Below are 6,933 nucleotides of genomic sequence, written 5' to 3'. Positions count from 1 at the left end.
TGTCTTGACGGTTCCAGAAAACCCGCTGGGCCAGCAGCACGGCGGAGCTGAGGTCGCTGCTGGCTGTTACTGTGAGGACAGCGTTTTCCCCGGGGGGAAGAAGGCATACATACCAGCACTCCCTGTTCTAGGAATTTATATCTTGTCACACGCAGGTTTATTCCGGTTAGCGTGTTTATAATAGCTTAAAACGCTACAGGTTTTGTAGAGCAGTCATATCTTAGTTTTAGCACATCTTTGGTTTAGCTTAATATATTTTCAGGATTGAGTCAAACCAAAGCAAGGTGAATTGGTGCTGATTTGACCAAATGTGCGTGTGTTGATACTTCTTTGGTTGGTTTAGTTTGTTATGCACAATTATTCATACACATCTGAGGTGGCAGCAATGTCTCAGGAGGAATTTGTGATAACTGTCTCTTCACCTATCTTGACTCCAGCCAGAACAGCAACACCTAATTTTTATTGCAATTCTTAAATGCCCCAAGTCATTTGTAAATATAGTTTAGGTTCCTGAATTACCAGGGTTTCAAACAAAGGCTACTCGAATTACTGGGAGATTTTAATTACCTGCTTACCTTGCGTGTTTGTGGGCCTCAAGGAAAAGTGAATCTTTTGTGAAAGTTGTTCTGGGTGTGGGCAGCTGGAGGAAGAGCAGAGGATGCCAGGAGAGGAGGGGAAGAAATATGCAAAAGGCATGGAAGGATCTCTGGTGATGGAAGCCACGTTGTGGCAGGCTGTGACACAGGGCTGGGCAGAGAGGGGCAGAGAACATGGGTGACTAAGTCTTTCCCCTTGTTTTCATCTTACCATTCTGAAGGACTAATCAGAAACTGAGGATTTTTCTGTTGTGTTTTTTTTTTTCTTTTAATATTGCTGTTGATGAGGTGAGCTGAAATTAATGAACTTCCTTTAGAGGCACACCCTGTTCCCCTGATAAACAGCTGTCTGTCTTAATGTCCACACACTCCTCCACATCTGCCTTCAGCAAAATAACTGGTATTTCTGCCACCGCTTTTGTAAGAGCAATCAAACCAACCCTCCTTCTGCCAGTGGTGTGATGAGATGGGCCTGATTTTGGTGCAGTCTTGCCTTGTGGGTGTTCACCTGTCAGGAGGTAACGTAGACTGGTAACATAGGTGTCGCAGCAAGCTAGGGATCAATGTGGTTGCACACAGTTAGGTTTGCTTTTGCTCTCAGGTGGCAGCAGATGCTCACTGTCTGTGGGGAAGGGAGGAAACAAGCTGGGAGCCTTCCAGCAAGGACTCATTTCTCCAGTGTGGCTGGGGAAGGCAGCCCAGGCTTCCCAGCCTCCTGGCAGCACTGCTGTGTGACATTCCCCCTTCTGAATAAATAAGGGGTTTCTTTTGGTTTTCTGCTGGTTTTGTGACTTAAGGTGAAAAAGCAGAGGCCTCCATTACGGTTTTCACATGCTGGAGAGCTCTCAGTAGGCAGGAAGCTGTTGTGGTTTGTCTCTAGGACTGTGACGGGAGCGGATTTAACAGAAAGCCAGAAGTGGCTGGGGATGGTGCTGTGCCCTTTCAGGCTCTGCAATAGACATGTGTTAAAGGCCTCTAAGTCAATGCATTATGGAAATGGCTCACCAGTATGTTTATAGGTTGTGTTTTCTTTGTGTGAAAAAAAAAAAAGTGTTTATTTGAGAGCAAAATACCTAAATTATTACGTGATACAAACTTATCATGCTCAGTTTTTCCAAATTGTCATTATAATCTGTTTTTCTGCAAAGGTGAGGCATCGCCTGCTAATTAGTGTCATTAAATGGGTTAGTTTTAAATGAGAGCACAGTGAGCTTAAGTTACATGCTCAGTAGATCTACTCAGTTATTTTTATTCTTTTGCTCAAATATGCAAGGGCAGGGGAACACTTTCTACATATCCCAGTGAATTGCTTGGAATTTATTTAGTGATCTGTTAAGAAGTACTGTGTGCTTTAGCTAGGCCTGTACTTTCTGTAAGAGGTCTTCACCCTACTGAAAGTGTAAGGGGGAACAAGCATTTAAATTTATTTATATATAGATGGATAGATATTCTGTACAGCAAGCAGAGAGGAGTGATGCCCACGTGCTGCCCCTGTGTGGAACAGTTACCTCGCTAGCACGGGGCCTGGTTGTCTGTTAACAATCCTCCCTCGGTACGGTGTGCAGCCTGCCTTCCCCGGCTTGTGCCAAAGAAAGAGGTTAAAGCTGAGAAGGAGGGTCCTGGTTTGGCTAGGATAGAGTTAATTTCCGTGTTTTGGTTTCAGTTCAGACTTGCTTTGAGAACATCACTGATAACAGTACTGGTGTTATTAGTTGCTGCTGGAGCTCAAGGCCATCGTGTTTGTCTGCTTCACAGCTGCATCAGGACTGGGAGGGAGAAGCGCAGTGAACAGCAAAGCCCAAACTGGCATCTGGATGTGCCAATGAGATATTCCATATCATATCCTGTCATGTTTAGCATATTATCTGGGGCTGACAGGAAAAGGGGGTGCATTCACACGGGTTTTCTCTCGGGCTCTCGCTCTTCTGGGATCGTGGTTTCGGTTCGGGATTGTTGCTGCTCTGGGATCGTTGTCCGGGAACGGGCCGGGCTTATCAGTGGGTGGTGAGCAGTTGTACTGAGTTATCACTCATTTGCATATCTTATTACTGTTATCATTATCACTACTATTTTAATATTATTTGTTTAGTTTTTTCTTTTTTTAAGTTTTATTTCCATTATTAAACTGTTTTTATCTCAACCTACAAGCCTCCTAATCCTTGCCCCAACCCTCTCCCTTATTCCCTGGGGGTTGGGGGGGAAGTGGGTGAACGACTGTGTTGGCTGCTAGCCAAGGGCTAGCCAAGTGGAACTATCACAAGGAGGACAAAAAGTTCTCTAAAGCTGCAGTGGCTGCAGTTTCAAGAGGCCAGAGGGATGTTCCTGATGCCAGAGAGATCCTATTTCTTAGCATACAAACTGGGTTGTCAGAGCTCACATTGCTTGAATCATGGCTTCAGGAGTGTGGACTTGTGCTGCCTCCCAATGTCGCTGCCTGCTGTTCACAGTTGCTTTGCCACAGCTGCTTGAGACTATGCTCTGAACCAGATCAGGAAATTTAGTAAGCATAGCATGGGATAAAAAGAGAGGAAGAGAGAGAGAAAGAAAGGAGAGGGGAAGGAGAAAAAAAAACCCAAAGGAATAGATCTGTCATCTCCCTGGTGGTGTTGTCTCCAGGCTGTGTTGCCAGTGCCACCAGGCCTCCTACAGAATACTCTGGAGATTCAAAGCATAACCTTGGAGATGTGGAAGGTGACCCAAGAGTGACAAAAGCACAGGAGAAGGGCTTTATAATCAAAAAGAGCAATCATGGAATGTTGGAGAGTGGTGAGGAAACTGAGGGTGGAAATTTGAGTCTTGGTCATTTGCATTGATCTGTTACCTACTGTGGTGTCTAAAAGAGGGAATGCTTTAGAAATACCTCTGCCGAGTTTCATTTGCCTCAGCTGGGGGAGTGTGTGTCCTTGAGTTAAAAAGCTGTTCTAGCTCATAGTTTCCAAAATGGTCACACATGTCCTGCCCTGAGGCAGTGTGCCTTGAGATGGGAGTCACCTCCCTGTGCTGGCTGGCAGAGCCGTAACTCGGCACCTCGCAGGTCCTGGGGCAGAGGTGTGGGAGCATGGGGCAGGGTTGTGCTGCACACTTTGTGACTGACTTCCTCCAGCCCCTGCAGGGTTGAGGGTGGTGGATGAAGGTGCCAACTGGGAGCTGTGGTTTCGAGACTGAAGATGTTTACTAGAAAGATCAAGGAGAATTGAGTGTATGTGTGGCCTAGCACAGCACTGGGAGCCTCTGCCTGTGCTGATGGTAGCCAAGCCAGTCTGGGAGCATTGACTAAAGGACATGGGAGATGTTTCTCTGTTCTTATGCTCTTCTCTGGGCATTTGCTGTTGGAGGTGATAAGATTTTCCCAGATGCTGAATGGACAAGAACATGTGAGGCTTGTATCCTGCTTGGACAGTGGCTGGAGTGGGAACCACATGGGACAGCCTCTTATTATAACTTAACCTGTTGAAAATTTGCCAGTTCTATACTTTTTAGTTAAGAATAGGATAAACAACTTTCTATATTGCAGGCTTCAAGATCTTTACTACTTTTTTTTAAGTCTGGATTGCAGCTGAGCTTTTAATTTGATTGTGTTTCTGTTCAAATATTTGGCTGTCTTGGTGTTGAGACTCTCAATTCCTGGTTTCTCTCTCTTGACAGACGCTGCAGCAATACATGCTCTGACACGTCCCTTGCAGCCTCTGGTTATCCCCATCTAAAAGACAGTGAAATGAAAAGCTTGCAGCTGCTCCTTATCTTTTTGGGGAGAGTGGTGAGGTGGGTAGTTTTTGCAGTGAGGGTCAATGTCTGTCTTCCTGTCTGCTGTGTGACCCAGCCTATGAAAGGCTTGCTTAGCTCTTCCTCCTCCAAAAGATTTGGGTGGTAGTGGCAATGGTGGTTGGGCTGTCCTGTACAAAGGGGTGAGGAATGACATCTCCTTTCAGTACAGGTGAAGTGGCAGTTGAAGAGCACCTCCTTGATGGTGAGCACTGCTGCTCTTAGCCTGCCCTTTGCATTTTCTGCATAGGTTTTCTCCCATCATCTTTGTTGTAGTTGCTGAAAGGCACGTAGAGCAGTCCACGTATTCTGTTTACAGGAGAGTTAACTAGTTCTACTCTGTCAGTGCTGTGTCTACAAGGTCTTATTTGTATGGGACTCTTTACATTAGGAAGAGCTCCAGTTCCCCTCCGTTCAGCTAGGTGACTGTAGTAATTTGTGGTTTCTTGTATTTCATGCTGGAGAAAGTAAAGGAGATGATTGAAGATTGTTCTGTTCGGGAGAGCAAGTTGTTAAAAACTAATAGCCTTTCTGAAAGACTGTGTGTTCAAACTGGCACATCCCATACCATTTCTGGTCATTTTTGAATTACTTCTCTCAAGATACTCCTTTCAGGTTCATAGTAGGTAGGTACTACAAGAATTTTGTACTTGTCAAAGCACTGATCTCTCAGGGGTGGAATCAAAGGATAGCTGGCAGCAGGCTTGAGGCTGTTTCTCCTGAGAGGGAAGTTGTCTGATTTTAATTCTAAGTCAGGGAAAATAATAAAAGATGGGGTTCCCATTAATATTTAAGAATTATCTGAGTATGGTTACTGATGACTTCTCCAGTGAGTCACTTATTGTTGTAACACAAAAAACACAAGCAGCACTATGAACCTAATAATATTCCTTCCCAGTTAAAAAAATAGTTCTTCATGTTTTCATAGTGACAGCATCCCATAAAGTACAGCAGGAAGACTTGGCGAATTTCAGAACCCAGAGGCCCTAGTGCCTCTGCTCCAACATGACCTGGCCTTTCAGAAGCACCTGGATGGCTGACTCGGGAACCATAGGGCCTTCACTTGATTCAAGTAATTCTGCTGTAGACAGACTTGCTACCTGGGACCATCCTACGAGCAGCTTACTTTTGGTGTGGAACCATATTGCTGGTCTAGGTGGGATGCTTTCAACCTGAATTTAGCCATGTGCTTCCAAATGCTGTATGGATTAACTTGTCATTCTGGTGTTACACTTGGAGTCTTGATTGGGGTCGAGTGTCTGCTGCCTTTGTGCGCTGCCTGTTGCGTCTTGAATCTTGCTGTGAGGAAATCGTGCTGCGTGGGTCACTTTTTAGGAGAGGCATTGAAACAAATGAATGCTTTCTTTCCACTAAACAAAAGGAGTGTCTTCATTGGCAATTACAGTAGTCCTCTTTATCCTAAGGCAAGATCTAGGACATACTGTCACAGCCTTTCTCACGCTTATAGAAGGATTGTTTAGCCACTCTCGAAAGAATAAGGAATCTCTGGTTATGTATGTTCAGTTTCTAGCTTGATCGGTCTGCAATGAGAGATCCCGGCGTAGCAGGTTCTGTGTGATAGTTGGGTGGAGTTTAATGGTACTTTCGTCTTTTTGGTGTTTACATACTCACTTGGAAATGAAAGATAAAGTTCAGAACTGAAGGGAAGATAGAATATGAATGGCATGTAAAACATTGTCATTTTTTAAAGGTTACCAGAATAGAGGGTAGTAGTGAATCTTTGAAGCTTGCAGGACATGCACCCCTTTTTTGAAATGTGGTAGCCAGGGAGGTGTGTTTTGTTGTTTCTGAAATGCTGTTCAGTTTGGTGAGATGTGGTTATTTTATGGGTGAGAAATAGGAAAGTATTTGTTGGCAATATTACTTCTGTTTAAAAGTTAGTATTTAATATGAGTATTGGCATTGGAGCATAATATTTAACTTTGGCTAGTATGATCTTTGAGCAAGCAAAGGGCCTGAAGTTAATTCATGCTATGCAGTCCTCAGATATCTGCCTTTAGGACCCAAGAGGCAATGCTAACTTCATAATTGAAAGTTCAGAGAACTAATATTTTATGTTGTCTTTGGGGTACTTTGGGGTTATTTTTTTTGTTGTTGTTGTTTTGTTTTTTTGCCTCTCTATCCCTCGCAACACTTCTTCCAACTTCACGCCTTGTCACATTGAAAGATTCATTGTAGAGCAAATACTCTCATGGTCAACAGGAGACTCTTGAGATTTTTTTTTAAAAGGAAATTCAAGAAGATTTTCTCCAGAACTAAGCTATTGGTATGTCTTGCAGATGATTGTCCCGTTAGCTTATAGTGCAGCTTAATGAGCAGGAAGTGAACATTTCCAGAATCACTCTGAAATGTAGTAGATGTCTTGTCTTACATCCAGCTGTGGTGGTAGGCATCAGAAGTATGATGTACGCTCTCCTCTGAAACGCTGCTGTTTTAGCTAAGAGCTAATCATACAAAAAATCAGATATAGCAAGGGGTATTGGGGTTTTTTTTGATTGGGGGGAGGGTGTGAGGCAGTGGGTCAAGCATGTGGGTGCACACATACTTTTCCAGG

This window comes from Antrostomus carolinensis, unplaced genomic scaffold, assembly GCF_000700745.2.
Source record: "Antrostomus carolinensis isolate BGI_N321 unplaced genomic scaffold, ASM70074v2 scaffold24226, whole genome shotgun sequence".
In the NCBI taxonomy this organism is placed as follows: domain Eukaryota; kingdom Metazoa; phylum Chordata; class Aves; order Caprimulgiformes; family Caprimulgidae; genus Antrostomus; species Antrostomus carolinensis.
This window is presented reverse-complemented; position numbering follows the sequence as displayed.